At 39.7% G+C, this 16,250-nt stretch overlaps 1 pseudogene; it reads right to left on the reverse strand.

Moving 5' to 3' along the window:
* Window positions 1–8,594: 8,594 nt before the first annotated feature.
* LOC118857863 lies at window positions 8,595–15,878 on the reverse strand (annotated as a pseudogene).
* Between the last annotated feature and the right edge of the window lie 372 nt (window positions 15,879–16,250).

The following is a 16,250-nucleotide window of genomic DNA, read 5'->3' on the forward strand; positions in this document are numbered from 1 at the left end:
AAATAATTTGAGGAGCTTTAATAAAAGAAACCATAAACAAAAGGTGATGAGAGAACATAGATATTCTTATGTGGCATGTGCAGAAATTGTTTTTTAGTGTTAAAAATAGCAGACTCCTATCTTGTTTTATCACTATTGAACTCAGAATTTATTGAGTAGAATCCATGACCTGATTTCATTATTAGAAACCTTAGCAAATTTTAATTTTTCCAGTTCTTTATAAAAATAATAGATCTTGATTAGACTATACATTTTTGAATATAGTTTCATTCTTCCTATGGTGTCCTTAAGGAGTTAGTGCACATCCATTCTTGTCCAACAATTAAATAGGATTAAGTCAAATAATCTCTATAGTTGATAGTCCCAAAAAAGCCTTCTTATATTTAATTGAATCATAGATATAGAGCTGGCAGTCAATTTAGACAAGCTCAAGTCCAACCTACTTTCTCATCCCTCATTTTACAGATGAAAAGATTGAGGCCCAGAGAATGAAAAAGGTTAGAAAGTCAACTCTATCATTCCCCTCTGGCCTCATTCCCCTATAACGTATATTGGTGAGCTGGGGTTTCCCAGAGGGGTGACTGCTATCTGAAGTTCTAAGGGTAACCACCATCTTAACATTGTAGCTGCCACGCCCCTACCATAGTGTTGCCCATTAATACTCAGGCAGTAGAATAAATTAACTATTAATAAAGGCATTTACTCAAATGGCATAGTAAGGAAAACAGTTACAAACCTTCTTTTTATAAATACAAAGTGCACTCACAATGGAGGAGAGTATGCACAAACTTAATGGAAAATTATAGTGAGGTACAAATGTAAGAAATATTTGTGTCCAAGTCTACATCTTTAGAGCCATGCTAATCCTTTTTTCTTTGGAAATGTAGGGCCCAATTTATTTCTTATTTCATATTTTCCTCAAATAAATGCAAAACAACTTTTAACATTCATTTTTGAAAATTTTGTGTTTCAGATTCATTTCTTCCCTACCTTACCTCTGCCCCCCCATACCTTGACCAATTTCCTATAGATCATAAAGTGCAGTCATGCAAAACATATTTTCATATTAGCCATGTTGCAAAAGAAAAGAGATTAAAAATAAAGTTAGAAAATAATGCTGTTATCTGTATTCAGACTCCATCCATTCTTTCTATGGGGGTGGATAGCGTTTCCATTGGAAGTCCTTGGACCTGTCTTGGATCATTGTATTGCTGAGAATAGCTAAATCATTCACATTTGATCATCTTATGATATTGCTAATGCTGCGTACACTGTTCTCCTGGTGCTGCTCACTTCATTTTGCATCAGTTTAAGTCTTCCCAAGTTTTTCTAAAAGCATCATGCTCATCATTTCTTATGGTACAATAGTTTCTTGATACAATCATATACCACGACTTGTTCAGCCATTGTCCAATTCATGGACATCCTCTCAATTTCCACCACAGAATTCTTTGCCAGCACAAGAAGAGATGTTATAAATATTTTTGTACAGTTAAATCATTCCTACTTATTTGATCTCTTTGGGATACATACCTGGTATGGCTGGGTCAAATGGTATAAACAGTTTCATAGCCCTTTTGGACTAGTTCCAAATGACTTTCCAGAATGGTTGGATTAGTTTGCCACTCCACCAACAGTGCATTAGAGTCCCAATTTTTCCAAATCTCCTTCAACATCAGCAATTTTCCTTTTCTGTCACATTAACCAATCTGATTGGTGCAATTCCCTTATTAGGGAAATTGGACTCTGGTTTTCTTTCTCTGATTTGGCTCTTCCTGGTTTAGGTATTAGTTCCATATTTGTGTCATAAAAAGAATTTGGTGGGACTCCTTCTTTGCCTATTTTCCCAAATAGCCTATAAAGTATGGGAATTAATTGTTCTTTAAATGTTTGATAGAATTCACATGTAAAACCATCTGGCCCTGGGGATTTTTTTCCTAGGTAGTTCACTGATGGCTTGCTCAATTTCTTTTTCTGAGATGGGGGTATTTATGTATTTTACTGCCTCTTCTGTTAAGTTGGGCAATTTATATTTTTGTAAATATTAATACATTCCCCTAAGGTTGTCAAATTTATGGGTATAGAGTTGGGCAAAATAGTTCCTAATTATTGTTTTAATTTCTTCTTCATTGGAGGTGAATTCACCCTTTTCATCTTTGATACTGATAATTTGGTTTTATTCTTTCTTTTTTAAATCAAATTGACCAAAGGTTTATCAATTTTATTGTTTCTTTCATAAAACCAGCTCTTAGTTTTATTTATTAGTTCAATAGTTTTCTTGATTTTAGTTTTATCAATCTCTCGTTTGGTTTTCAGTATTTCTAATTTGGTATTTAATTGGGGATTTGCAATTTATTCTTTTTCTAGCTTTTTCAGTTGCATGTCCAATTCCTCGATCTCCTTTTTGTCTATTTTATTCATGTAAGCATTTAGAGATGTAAAATTTCCCCTAAAAACTGCTTTTGCTGCGTCCCATAAGTTTTGTTGTCTCATTATTGTCAGTCTTAAATGAAGTTATTAATTGTTCTTATGACTTGTTGTTTGACCCACTCATTCTTTAGGATTTGGATATTTAGTTTCCAATTAAGTTTTAGTTTCTCTTTCCATGATCCTTTACGACTAATAATTTTTATTGCATCATGATCTGAAAAGGATGCATTGACTATTTTTCCTTTCTACACTTTATTTTGAAGCTTTTATGCCATGGTCAGTTTTTGAGTATCTGCCATGTACTGCTGAGAAAACGTTATATTCCTTTTTATCCCCATTTATGTTTCTCCAGAGGTCTATCATGTCTACCTTTTCTAAAATTCTATTCACCTCCTCAACTTTTTTCTTGTTTATTTTTAGGTTAGATTTATCAAGTTCAGAAAGGGGCAGTTTGATGTCCCCTACTAGTATAGTTTTGCTGTGTATTTCTTCCTCTTACTCCCTTAACAACTCCTTGGCTGAAAGATTATGCTCAGTTTTGCTGTGTATTTGATCCTTGGTTGTAGTCAATATCATATCGTGATTCCTCTTGTCTTTTTATGTGGAAGCTGCAAGATCCTGTGTGATTCTGATGGTAATTCTATGATATTTGAATTGTTTCAGGCTGCTTGCAGTATTTTCTCCTTGTCCTGATAATTCTAGGATTTGGCTACAATATTACTTGGAGTTGTCAATTTGGGATCTCTTTCATGGGGTGATCAGTGGATTCTTTTGATGACTACTTTACCCTCTGCTTCTAGGACCTCAGGGAAGTTCCCATCCTGATTTCTTCGAAGATACTGCCAAGTCCCTTTTTTCATCATGGCTTTCCAGTAGACCAATAATTCTTAGATTATCTCTCCTGGATCTGTTTCCCAGGTCAGTTGTTTATCCAATCAGATATTTCATGTTTTCTTCTATTTTTACATTTTTTTAGATTTTGCTTGATTGATTCTTGATGCCTCATGGAGTCATTAGCTTCTACTTGCCCAATTCTAATTTTTAAATTTTTTTGACAGTTTTTTATTTTATTTTACCAGAACACAAACACAAATACAAAATAGAGAAAAGAAACAAAAATATATCATAAACTTAAGTATTGAAACTTAAATATAAAGTAAGAAAGAAAGAAAGCATATCATGTACATAGCAGAACATAAGAGAGGATTCAAAATATGTAACAATAAATTTTTATTTCGGGAAAGCCTGTATGATAAATAATATACCTTGTGTTGACAATTGTCTATCTTTTCTTTGCTTCCTTGTTTTCTTTTGTTCTCTGCTGTGCACTTTTTAACTTTGTTCTTTTCTCCCCTCCCCCACCCCCAGAAGCCTACAATATAATTTAGATATTTCTTGATATACACACACACACATATGTACACACACACACACACACACACACACACTTACACATATATACAGGTGTATATAGACATATACTTTCCCAAACATAATCTACTCCTGATCTTTGTTTTGTAGGTTTGTACATATCTTTTGTTTCCTATCCCTCCTGCCTCCTCTACTTTACTTCTATCTGCTACATTGCCTTCCTATTACATCTACCCACCTCCTCCATCAACCATCCTGCCCTCCTGTTACTTGCCTTCTCCCCTCTAAAGATCTCTCCTCTATCCCACGCTTCCCATTAATCTAAACTGCCTTTACCTCTTCCTTCATTCTACCCTCTAAAAATCCCTCCCTTGTCCTCTCCCCCCTCACTATACCCCTACCAATTTATTTCTTATCAATTTAGAAGAATTTTATACTCTTCTAAATATATATGTAACATTCCCTCTTAAACCCATTCCTGATGAAAGTAGGGTACCAGAACTACCAGCCCTCTTCCCTCATCTAATTCTTCTGTATCCTTTCTTCCTCTTGCACCTCTTTTGTATAAAACAGTTACTGTTTTTATTTGTTTCTAAATGGTTTTACTTTTTAAATTCATATCATAGGTTTATCCCCTTCTTTCTTATGAGCTCAACAATTATTAATAAGAATGTTAGATATATGTTTTACATTTTATGTTATATTAAAGGTAAGCAGTCTGTTCTTCTGAATCTCTTATAGTCAGTCTTTGGTGTGTACCTTATGTTTCTCTTGGTTCTTCTATGTCGAATCTTCTATTAACTTGAGAATTTTTTTAACAAAGTCTTGAAAGTCTGAGGGTTTGTCAAAATGTCCATTGTTTTCATTCAATATAATACTGATGGGGCAGCTAGGTGGCACAGTGAGTAGAACACTAGCCCTGAAGTCAGGAGGACCTGAGTTCAAATCTGGCCTCATCCACTTGACACACTTACTAGCTGTGTGACCTTGGGCAAGTCACAACCCCAATTTCCCTGCTTTTCCCCCTCCAAAAACCAAAAAAACCCCCATAATACTGAAATTTGAAGAGTATGATGTTTTCGACTGGAGTCCCAGGTCTTTTGCTCTTTTATGTATTGTGTTCCAAGAACCGTGGTCCTTCAATGTCTCTGCTGCTAGGTCTTGTGTAATTCCAATTGTGGCACCATAATATTTAAATTGTTTTAATCTTGATGCTTTTAATATTCTACCCTTGAGCTGGGAGTTCTGTAATTTGACTATGCTATTCCTATGAGTATTCATCATAGGATCTCTTTTAGGTGGTGTGTGATGGAGTTTTTCTATTTCTACTTTCCTGCCTTGTTCTAATGCTTCAGGACATTTTTCTTTAATTATTTCTTGTATTATTGTATCAAGATTCTTTTTTTGATCATGACTTTCAGTAACTCCAATTATTTTTGTATTTTCTTTTCTTGATTAATTTTCCAAATCTGTTGTTTTTCTTATGAGATGTTTCACTTGCTCTTCTACTTTTTCATTATTCATGTTTTGTTTAATTATTTCTTGATCTTGTATAATTTTCCTGGCTTCACATTGCCTAATTTTAATTTTCAAGGTGTCATTTTCCTCCTTGAGATTCTGGATCTCCTTTTCTAATTGGTTGATTTTCTTTTCATACCCTTCTTTTTTTTCTTGGATTATTATTATTATTATTATTATTTAGTTTTTCCTCCATCTTTGTCAGTTGATTTTTACAGTCTTTTTAAAGATCTCTATAAATTCTTTTTGGGTAAGTGACTATTTGATGTTGCTCTTTGCAGCTTTCTTTACTTCAATACCCTCCTCTGAAGATGAACCCCAGTCATCTCTGTCCCTGTAATAGGTTTCTATGGTTGGATTCTTTCTCCTTTGTCTGTGGTTTTTTTTTGTAGTAATATCTTCAATTTTGTAATCACCTCTAGCCCTGGGGCATGGGAACTTGTGCCTCTTGCACCAGATCTTTAGTTCTCTCCTCTAGCCTGGAGCCAAAACCAAAACTCCAACCTTCTGTAAGTGCCCACAGCCAAGGGTTTTCTACCCCACTGCTTCTGCACTCACTGGGCATGTGCTGGTTCCTTCTCACCCCCCACTGCTCCTTGCGACACAGCCGAGTCTGGCATTCCTTGTCAGCAGAGGTTTCCGCAATCTTCCTGGGCTCAAACGCACAACTTCCCTCACTATCCTGGGGTGAAAAGTTCCAGTGGCTGAGACTGAGGCAGCCTCTCAGACCAACTAACCCTGGGGCTTGCTGCTAGTTGTTTAAGTGGCTTCCTGGCTTGTTGTTAAAATGGAACCCAGCCTGGAGGCGTTTACTCCCTGTGAGGACCAAACCTAGTCCTGGGGTTTTTCTTCAGATCTTCTCAAACTGTCTGAGGAAGACCTGGTTGTGCCCCCATTTTTCTTTGTCTCCACCCACACTTTGTTTGTCCTAAGGTGCTATTTTAACTCTTTTGTGGGGGAAAATCTTGAAAGCTTGGAATTTCTGACCTATTCTGCCATCTTCCCAGAATCCTCTCCCCAATTCTAATTTTTAGCAAATTATTTTCTTCATTTAACTTCTGAAACTCCTTTCCCATTTGGTTAATTTTACTTTTCAGGGAGTCATTCTCTCCAATTAGATTCTGAACCTCCTTAACCATTTCACCAATTTTACTTTTTAAAGATTTTTTCTCATCAGTGATTTTTTTTTTCCATTTTTTTCTTTTACCTTTCTAATTTGGTTTTTAAAATCCTACTTGAGCTCTTCCAGGAATGCTTTTTGGGCTTGAGACCAGTTCACTTTCTCTTTTGAGGTTTCAAATGTGGGTATAATGTCAATGCTGTCCTCTTCTGAACTTGTCTGTCCCCATAATATGATTCAGTGGTCTTTTTTTTTACTTTTCTAGATTCCTTCTTCATGGTGATTGCCTTTTTCTTGGCTTTTTAAGTGGGCCTCTGCTTCTGAGTCCTGGGGGCTCATACCAAGTTTTTTGGGCTGGGGACTGGGGCACTGGTTACTGGCTTTGTGTGCTGTGTCCTCTGTTTTTTTCAGCTAGAGGCTATATAGTGCTACCGCTCACCTGGTGCTGAGCTGGAATTGGCTGGTGTTTGCTAAGGATTGAGGGCCAGTGAGGTCTTTCTGAGTTTCTCCAGGGGGTCACCCTGTGAGTGTGGGGGAAGGGTGGTTTGGCTCCTGGAAGTCTCCTCTTCCCTTAGGGCTGTGCTATAGCATGGATGGTCTCAGCCATTGTCTGCCAATTCCCCTGACTATGCAAAGGCATGCCTGGAGTCCTGGTGTTGGTAGTTGTCAGCTTTCCCTCCCAGGACTCAGGAAGTTCCACTGGTCTGCCAAGGTGGGGCTTCCTGAGATCCCTATTTTCCTGTACTGGTCTCCTTCTGCCACCACAAAAGAGGCCTATTTCCCCAGTCTCCTGAACTATAAGGTTACTGAACCTCTACTTCTGGGTCCTCTATTCCAGGATTTCTCCTAGGGCAGTATTCTTTGGGTTTATTCAAGAGAGGGATGAGAGTCATTTTATCTGGTCATCATGGCTCCTGGAAGTTCAAGAAGGCAAGTGTCATACCTTTAGAATGTGGGCTGAATGCCTCAGGAATAACTTCTGCCATGGCCACAAGATCTGTGCTGCTGCCTCACGTAGCTCTGACAGACTCCTGTCCTGGGCTCAGAGGCCTGGGGATTACCACCACAGCTGGCAGTTCAGCCCAGGGCCTACTCCCTCTCTGCTCCAGTATGTTTTTTTTTACCCTGTGCACCCAGCACTCTCCCAGACTGGTGCTGAGTTCTGTTGCTGCTACCATTCTGGTGTGGTCAGGTACAGTTCCCTCTGCCCAGCACTCTCCTGGCCCACAGATCCATCCAGTCACCATGGGGACTCTCCCGGGCTTGAAGTTTGCCACACTCAGTCTCCTAGTGCCTTCTACCTCTCTCAAATCTGCTCAGATTCACTTTTTTGGAGGTATCTAACAGAATTTGTAAGAGAGCTCTAGTAAATTGTTGTTTTCAGTTTGCCATCTTGGCTCCCTCTAATCCTCTATTTTTAAATTTGTATTTTAAGGAAATCACATTTCTTCTACTCCATTTCTTCTAAATCTATTTCTTCTTTAGTTGAATACCAGAAAATTTATCATGTTGTCTCATCATCAGTCTTTCATGTAATTATTATTTCTCTGACTTGTTCTTTGATGCACCCATTATTTAGGATTTCATTATGATGTCTCCATTTAGGTCTGTGTCTTTTGTTTCTTTCCCCCTAAATTGATGATTCTTCTTATGATGCCATGACTGGCAAAAGATATGTTTAGTGTTTCTGCCTTTTAATACTTATTTGCAATTTCTCTATGCCAAAAATACACGGTCAATTTTTGTAAAAGGACTGTGGAAGGCTGAAATCTTCAGAACCACCAGTTTAAGACCATGGAGGACTCTATGGGGGCTCTCACATGAGAGGTGCAGATACATACTTCAAAGGATTGTAGAATCGTGTGCTGTGTACATGACAGTACTGATGTCCCTCTCTCCTCTTTACCTTTCTGTTCTCTAGTATATTATGCTGAGATCTGTCTTTGTCTTTGTACCTTCCCTTTCCCCCTCCAATCTCCTGTTCACACTTCTCATATATACCTCCATTTCTCCAACCTGTCATCCACCCCAGCCTTCATGCCATTCTCCACATTATCACACTTTCCTTTACTCCTGCATATTTTAATCATCTTACAAGGATCATCTGCCTGCAAAGCAGGTCCAGGGTAGGAGAAGATAGACATAAGGAGATCTTTCACAACAACTTGCACAGGCCTCGCTTGCGAGATGCCCCCAGCTCTAATACACAGGGTGAGAAGGTGAAAATCTCCACAGATACTGGGGCCACACTAGGAATGCCCTGAGTTGAAAAACAGGAGAGCTAGGTTGATAATCCTGGCTTGTCCACTGACTTGCTCATGAAATTTTGGGAAATTATTTCTCTGTGAACCTGTGTCTTCATCTGGAAAATAGGGAAGTTGGGGCAATGTAGGAGAGACTCCTTTAGGTCCCTTTCAGCTCTAACCTACCTATATTCTAAGGCCTGACTGGAAATCACAATCACATGTTCCCGAGACATCTGTATCCCCCTTCCACAGTGCCATCTTTGTGCTACCCTATACCATGCATTGTACAATCCCACTTCCAAATTGAGTGCTTCTCTCTATGCCAGGAATGCCTTCCATGAGGGAAGGGACATCATCTGAACCAAAAATGGCTCCCACAGCATCTGACACGCTTCTGCACACTCTGCCTACTTCTCTCATCTAATCTCACACTCATGCCAACACATGTGGAGCCAACCATCATAGAGAGTCAATCCTTATTTCTTATATATTTTTCAGTGTCCCAGATCATTCAGCAGCACTCAAAAGTTGTGCCTTCTATTTTACTTGGCATGCCCAAATCATATGAAATTTACTCCTGCAATCATGTGTACCTGTAGCACTGCCAACAACTTAAATATTCTGCATGTTCCAATTTCTCACAGCAAGGAGACAAACCTCAAGTGAGGTTTAAGAACCACTGACTCCCAATTGCTCCTCTCCCCTTTTTCTCTTATGATGTTCATTTCTTCATAAGCAAGAGACTACTTTCAACTCAAGGACATTATGATATTTACTCCAGGTGCCCCCCAAAAAACAAAAAAACTGACTTTCTTTCTTCTGAGGAACTGTGAGGACAAAGAAAGGGAGATCAATTGTGGAATGGCTGTTTTTTGAACAGATTATAAAAGAATATTATTGTTCCAAAAGAAACAATGAAAGAGAAACTGTCAAGACATATCAAGTGATGCAGAGTGAAGGAAGCAGAACCAGGAGAACAACTTATAAAATGACTACAATAATGTAAAGGAAAATAACTATGAAGGACCCAAGAACTCAGAGCAATGCATAACTCCTCCATTTAATGTCCATCTGATCAAGGGCATAGAAACTTTTACTGTCTCGTTAAGATTTTAAGAGCCAGAAAGAGTTCAAAAAGGGTATAAAAATAGTTTTGCTGGCAGTTTAAAAAGTCAGTTGAGAAAAATGGATTGATGGAAATGAAGCATTTCTCCCAAGAGAGTTGGGGAGAAGGTATCTACTTTATTTGTAAGCCATGAATGTCTAGGAAGATCCTGTGGAGAAGATAGGAAGGCAGTGAGAGGATATTCTTTCTTTGTTGGAACTATCTTAATAATGGTGTTATACAGAAACTTTCTAATGGAATTCTGCAAAGAATGTGAGGAGTTCAGAAGTAAACTGTTTTGGAATGACTGTTTGCTGTCATTATGAAGGAATGACAAAGAAAAAGGACTAATCTTACGGAGAATTGTAAAAAAACGATGCTTCATGAAACTTGAATCTTTATATAGAGTGAGATGAATGATTTGAGACTATGTTTCTAGACATGCAAAAAGGAGTTATGTACTAATATATTAAAGGCTTGACCTAGGTTATGACATTAGTCATAGCCAAAATGCTGCAAGTACAGCTGTATTATTTTAGGCTTATTATTAATTCCATTTGTTAAATTACATATAAATATATTCAACATTTTAAATACTTATTTAAATTTTGAAAAGAAAATGTGATTTTTAAAAAGAAAACTTCTCTAGTCCATTAAATAATTAGCATTTAATGAACTGGAGTAGGATCCTAAACTAAATACTCAATAACAGGCTACAGACTTAATAAAGACAAATCAATTACCACAATTTACCCCTAGATGGCTGTTGGGCTCTGTAAGATAAAATGAATGTAGAGCAATAAATCAAGCCCCAGGTTGTGAAGTGGTAGCATACAAGTGAATGAGACCCCAGACCTCAGAATCCATTGGTATGAGTTGGGACACTCCTTTCTCTTTAATCTGTTAAAAAAAAAAAACTATGACTTACTTTGACTTTAGAAGACAGATGATGTATCATTCCCCCTTTCCGCGCCTCCACTGACAGCCTAGAGGTTGAGAATGAGATAGATACATTCAGTACATGCCAATATATCAATTTGTTTTGTTTTACCATTCTTATTTGTTATGACAGTAAGCTTTTTTGGGAGGGACAGAGTGCATTGGGGCAGGGAGATGAAAAGTGAAGGTGCCAAGAAGGAAAGGAAGGAAGGAAGGGAAGAAGGAAGGAAGGAAAGAAGAAAGGAAGGAAGAAAGGAAGAGGAATGGTGGGAGGAAGGGAGGAAGGAAGAAAGGAAGGAAGGAAGGAAGGAAGGAAGAAAGAAAGAAAGAAAGAAAGAAAGAAAGAAAGAAAGAAAGAAAGAAAGAAAGAAAAAGAAAGAAAGGAAGGAAGGAAGATAGAAAGGGGAATGGTGGGAGGAAAGCAGGAAGAAAAGAAGGAAGGAAAGAAGGATGGAGGGAGAGAGAGAAAGAGAGAAAGAAAAGAGTTTCATTAAAACATATGAAAAAATAAATAGCAATCATTTGAAGTTCAGAATGGAACAAAGAGAAACAGAGAAGTTTTGTTACTATTTGTGTTAATTTTATAAACATTACTCTATGAACTAGAACTCAATCCTTTGTTTGTAGTCAAGTAGACCTGACTCAAGATATGGAACCAGCAAACCATAGGGTCCTTCTAATGAAATTCTTCTGGTTAAAAATAAAATGTGTCAACAATCACATTAGGACATGTCAATTCTTTATGTGGCCATATTTTTCTTTTTTCATTTCTGGTGTGGCAGCTAGCTTATCACACAATCATTCATGTGGGAATCATGCACGTGTAAGAGGAAGGAAAACTGAGGAAGGTAAATTTTATCAGTTCCCTTTTTCATACACCTCTGAAGGACTCCAAATAGCACAAATTAGGCGAAGATCTTGCATAATACCTTATTACATGGAAGGAAAGCAGAAAAGGATTTATTCATTATAACCGGTAAAAGACTTCCTTTTCTACCAAAATTGTTCTTCATGATCACGGACAATGCCCACAGAATAAATGGAGCTGCTTTTTCACAACTATGGCTAATACCAGAAGTGTTGCTCAAATGAATATTAGTGGAGAACGCTCAGAATAATCAAGCCAATTTAGAATACATGAAATTGAAATGCTTTTGAATAAAAAAATCAATGCACTAGAATAAGAGAAATTGTAAATTGGGTAAAATTCTGCATCAAATAACTATGACGAAAGTCTAATATCCAAGATTTATAGGCAAGTCAAACAAATATCAAAGACCAAGACTAAAACTATCCAGTAGACAAGTGGTCAAAAGATCTGAGTAATAGCATGCTGAAGAGCATGCTATTAACAATCATAACATTGTTTCAATCAACCAAGACTCAGGGTTTATTTCAGATTTCATCTCATACTGACAAACTCAGTAAGTATAACCAAAGATAGAAACAGTTGATGTTAGCTGGACTCCAGGATGACAGCCATACTGGTCCACTCTTAGTGGAGTTGTGAATTGGTCCATCCATTATGGTAACAAATTGAACAAAATTCAAAACTACAGTTTTTATGCCTTTTACCCCTGCTAGATATATACACCAAAATAGACCACAAACAGAAAAGTATCTCAGATATCAAATATTTATAATAATTTTTTGTGGTAACAAAGAACTGAAAAGACATTGGGTACTCATCAGTTTGGGAATGTCTAAACATAATGAAGACCACAAATATATTGGAATGTTAATATGATACAAGAAATGAGGGGTATAAGGAATTTGGGGGAAAATGGGAGTGTTTACATGAACTGATGCAGAACTAGGAAAACAATAGAGATGAGGACTATAGCAATGAAAACAAAGAGCAATCAAATGGAACTAGTCTCCGGGTAACCACAATGGCCAAGTTTTGCCATAGAGAAGAATATGCACCAATTTATTCTTGTTGAAGAGATGGGAGACTATGAATTTGAAATGTTGCATAGGTTGTTAAACACAATGGATGAAACTGTGGTTGGTTTTATGTAACTGTTTTCTTTTTTCATTTTTCATGCCAGTAAATTTCAGTGGGTAGAGAAATGTGGGAGGGGTATATTTATGAATAAAAAGGAGGGGAAAGCAAAGTATATCAATAAAACTTTAATTGAAAAGTAGCAGATATTGAGACACAACATGTGCATCTGTGTGTATTATCTGTGTATATGTGTGTGTGTGTGTGTGTGTGTGTGTGTGTGTGTGTGTAGGTTGTAGCATATTACCAATTTTAAAGAACTGAAGAACTGAGGGAAAGAATGATCATAAAGGATATCATCAGAGATGTGTGAAGAAAAAGTGAAGAGAGGCTATCATGTAGGGACTGTGAGGGATAACCAGTGGACATCCTATGTGTTTCAATGCTACCCACATTATATCAAGCCATTTAGAGGAAGGCTACCAGCGCACTGGGTAGACCTCTATGAATGGTTTATGGGAGGACAAGTATGAAATTCACATAGGCTAACAAGGCTTGGAGGAGCTGTGTGTGATCTGCACCTTCAGAGGGATTAAATACATGGATACCACAGATGTATAGTAATGAACTTCCTTTCCTCTCCTCACTTCTGCTATTTCCTTGTTGCTCAATACCAGGGGATTCTTTCCATTCTGACTCACTAATGAAAAGACTCAAGGGATAAAAATGCCCAAAATGTGCATACAGTAGTGTGCATGTCTATGAGAATGAAGCACAGATCTCCCCGTCACCATCCAAGACCATGTATAGGCAGCTGGTCAGACACAACAGGAGGCATACAGTAAGATGCAGTGCATGGAGAATCCAAAGAGAGACAGGGAAGGAGTTACTCCAGGGAAGGGATCAGCACTGCTAACCTCCTGGATACAGGCAGGTGCCTTCCATGTATGGGAGAGATGCTGGGAGGAGACAGACCAGTTCCGGGGGACACACCACCTCAGTGGTTAGGAGACTATCAAAAGATAGTGGTGAATCTCTTACAGGGCCCTGAGCCCATAAGCACCATCACTTCTTCCCCCTTCAGGGTACAAGATTTTACTTAGCTTCAAAATCTATTGAGAAAAGGTTGTTGCTACCAGAACCAAACACCATGGGTAGAAGGAGTTACCCATTGGTTGGTGGCCTTGGCTTCCTGTGAATCCATGATCCATGAAAGGGAAGAGAGTAGAGCATCTGAGCAAAGTGCTTCTGTGCTTCTGGGTATGAGCAGACTCTCAGAGCTGGGACACAAGATGTCTCAAAGAGCTGTCTTTTTGAAAATGGGTTCTCCAGAGTCCTTTGAGGCCTGAGGTCTGGCCGCCTTTTTTAAAGACAAGTTGATGAAGAGGTACAGTCAGGGCCAGAAAATCTCCTCACTCCTGCACCAGATAACAGCCCCAGCCAAATCCAGTCCCCACCTCCTCCCTTGGAGAGACTATGGGGGCCTCAGGGCCATCCTACCAGTTTCTCACCTTTCTGACTTCTAGGGTGAACAGTAAGGCCAACCCCAAGGAAGATCAGCCCTAGCACAAAACCCCTAACTCCACTCAGCATCTTTCCTTGGGCAGATGTAAATGGGGCTTCTAGGGAGAAGACACACCAAGAATCACAATTTTCCCTCCAGAAATCATGCTGGTGTGGTGAGCAGACAGGTTGGAGAGCCTGAGTAGTTGGTTAAAGGGAAGGAGGAAGAGCAACCTAGTTGTTCTATCCCAGGAGAAAGGAGCCTTTGTAGGCTAATTACAGAATCCTCAAAGGCGGCTAGCTTCTAGGGCAGGGGCTGCTGAGGCTGCCAAGATCCTAGGGCCTTATAGTCCTCAGCTCAGCACGGCAAGCAGAGGCTTGAACTGGGGGAGAGAAGCAGATGTAGAGGAAGAGAGTGGGCAACAGGAGACAGAGGCTGCCATGCACTGAGGACTGCTGGGTCTGAAGGATCAGGAGCTGCTTCTCACTCCAGACCACAATGACAGGGTTCTGAAGGCTGGAGTGCTCCACCTGGCAGGTGTAGACATGTCCACTCTTGGGAATCATTTCCAGCATCACCAGAGTCTGGTAGGTCCAGTCTACATTGTTAGTCAGGCCCGTGGACACAACCCCAGCTGTCTCTTCCTGACCATTCAGGAACCACCTGACCTCAATGTCCCCAGGATAGAAACCAATAACAAAATAGCCAAGCTGGTTTGGGTATTCTGGGGGTGCTATCTTTGATGGACACACAATCACTTCAGGCTCCACTAGAAGAAAAAAGAAAGATCCTGAGAGAGAAAACCAGAGCAGATCTTCCTAGTCCAGGCCTCACCTCTGTCCCTTCGTCCAAAACCAGGCTCAGGTACCCCCTTTTACCCCAACGTCATGATGTTGGCAAGGCTTCCATTCAACTAGACATTTTAGATGGCAAGAAGTAGCCCCATGAGTCCTTGGACTCATCCACTTTCAGAGAAATGGATCAATATTATGAGCTGTTGAGTTTTGGGATTACAAACAGATTTCTCAGCTTTACAACAGGATCCTTCCCAGAGCACCTCCCCATGTCAATCTCTGGCTAGGGCATTATCTTTGGGAAAAGTCTAGGCCTTCAGTGTCCTGACTCCTAAGCCAGGGGGCCCTAGGATAGGCAGAGATATGACCAGGTCCCTGTGGAGTAGACAAGCTCAAAGTGAAGCCCTCATCTCTTCCCTCCCTCCTTTCCCTTTCCATCCTTTTCCTTCCTCTCCCATCTCCCTCTCTTTACTTTCTCTCTTCACACTCCCCTCATTGCTTCCTTCACCCTCCCTTCTCCTCTCTTCTCTCCTCACCTGATCTCCTCTTGTCCTTTCCTCAAATCAATCTTCTTCCCTTCCCTCTCCTCCCCTTTCTCTCCCCTCCTTCCTTCCCTTTCTCCTCCCCCCCTGTTGCTCCCACTCAACCCTCCTCTGTATCCAGAAGGACTCCAACAACTTATAGTTGTTCCTGCACCTGGCCACCTGGGCCTGTGCTTGCTCCAAGGCCTCCAGCAGGCTGTTCATTAGCTCCCGCAATGGACTGCCCCAGCTTGGTCAAGGCCATGAACCTCTGCACATGGCTGTCGAAGCACAGGATCTCTTGGTAGTTGTAGATGAGTCTCCCCACAAATCGCACATGCTCAGTCCCATTGACAAAGTGACACTCAGCCTTCATCTGCTCCATAAAGTGCTCTGTGGGGGCCCCAGAGGCAAGCCAACTCTGTCTGGCATCAAAGTCACCCCTGAACCCAGGCTGGGCATGGGGTTAAAAAGCGGCTACACGTGCTCCTCTCTTCTAAAAATCAGGCTGATCTCTGTGCACATGCCCAGCTCTACCATTCTGACCCTCCCAACCCATCTCTTGCCCAAGCCCCAGCTAAGCAGCAAATTTGTGGACTAGAACACCTACCTTCTGATTCCTAGACCAGTATTCCTTTCTTTGCACCCACAGCTGCCTTTCAGAATGTCCATTATCTGTCTAAACAACCTGGCACAAACAATACAAGGAAATTATACCCAATGTCTAGCGTAAGTCTTCCTCCCTGCGCTCTGAGCC

Source organism: Trichosurus vulpecula, chromosome 7 (genome assembly GCF_011100635.1).
Source record: "Trichosurus vulpecula isolate mTriVul1 chromosome 7, mTriVul1.pri, whole genome shotgun sequence".
In the NCBI taxonomy this organism is placed as follows: domain Eukaryota; kingdom Metazoa; phylum Chordata; class Mammalia; order Diprotodontia; family Phalangeridae; genus Trichosurus; species Trichosurus vulpecula.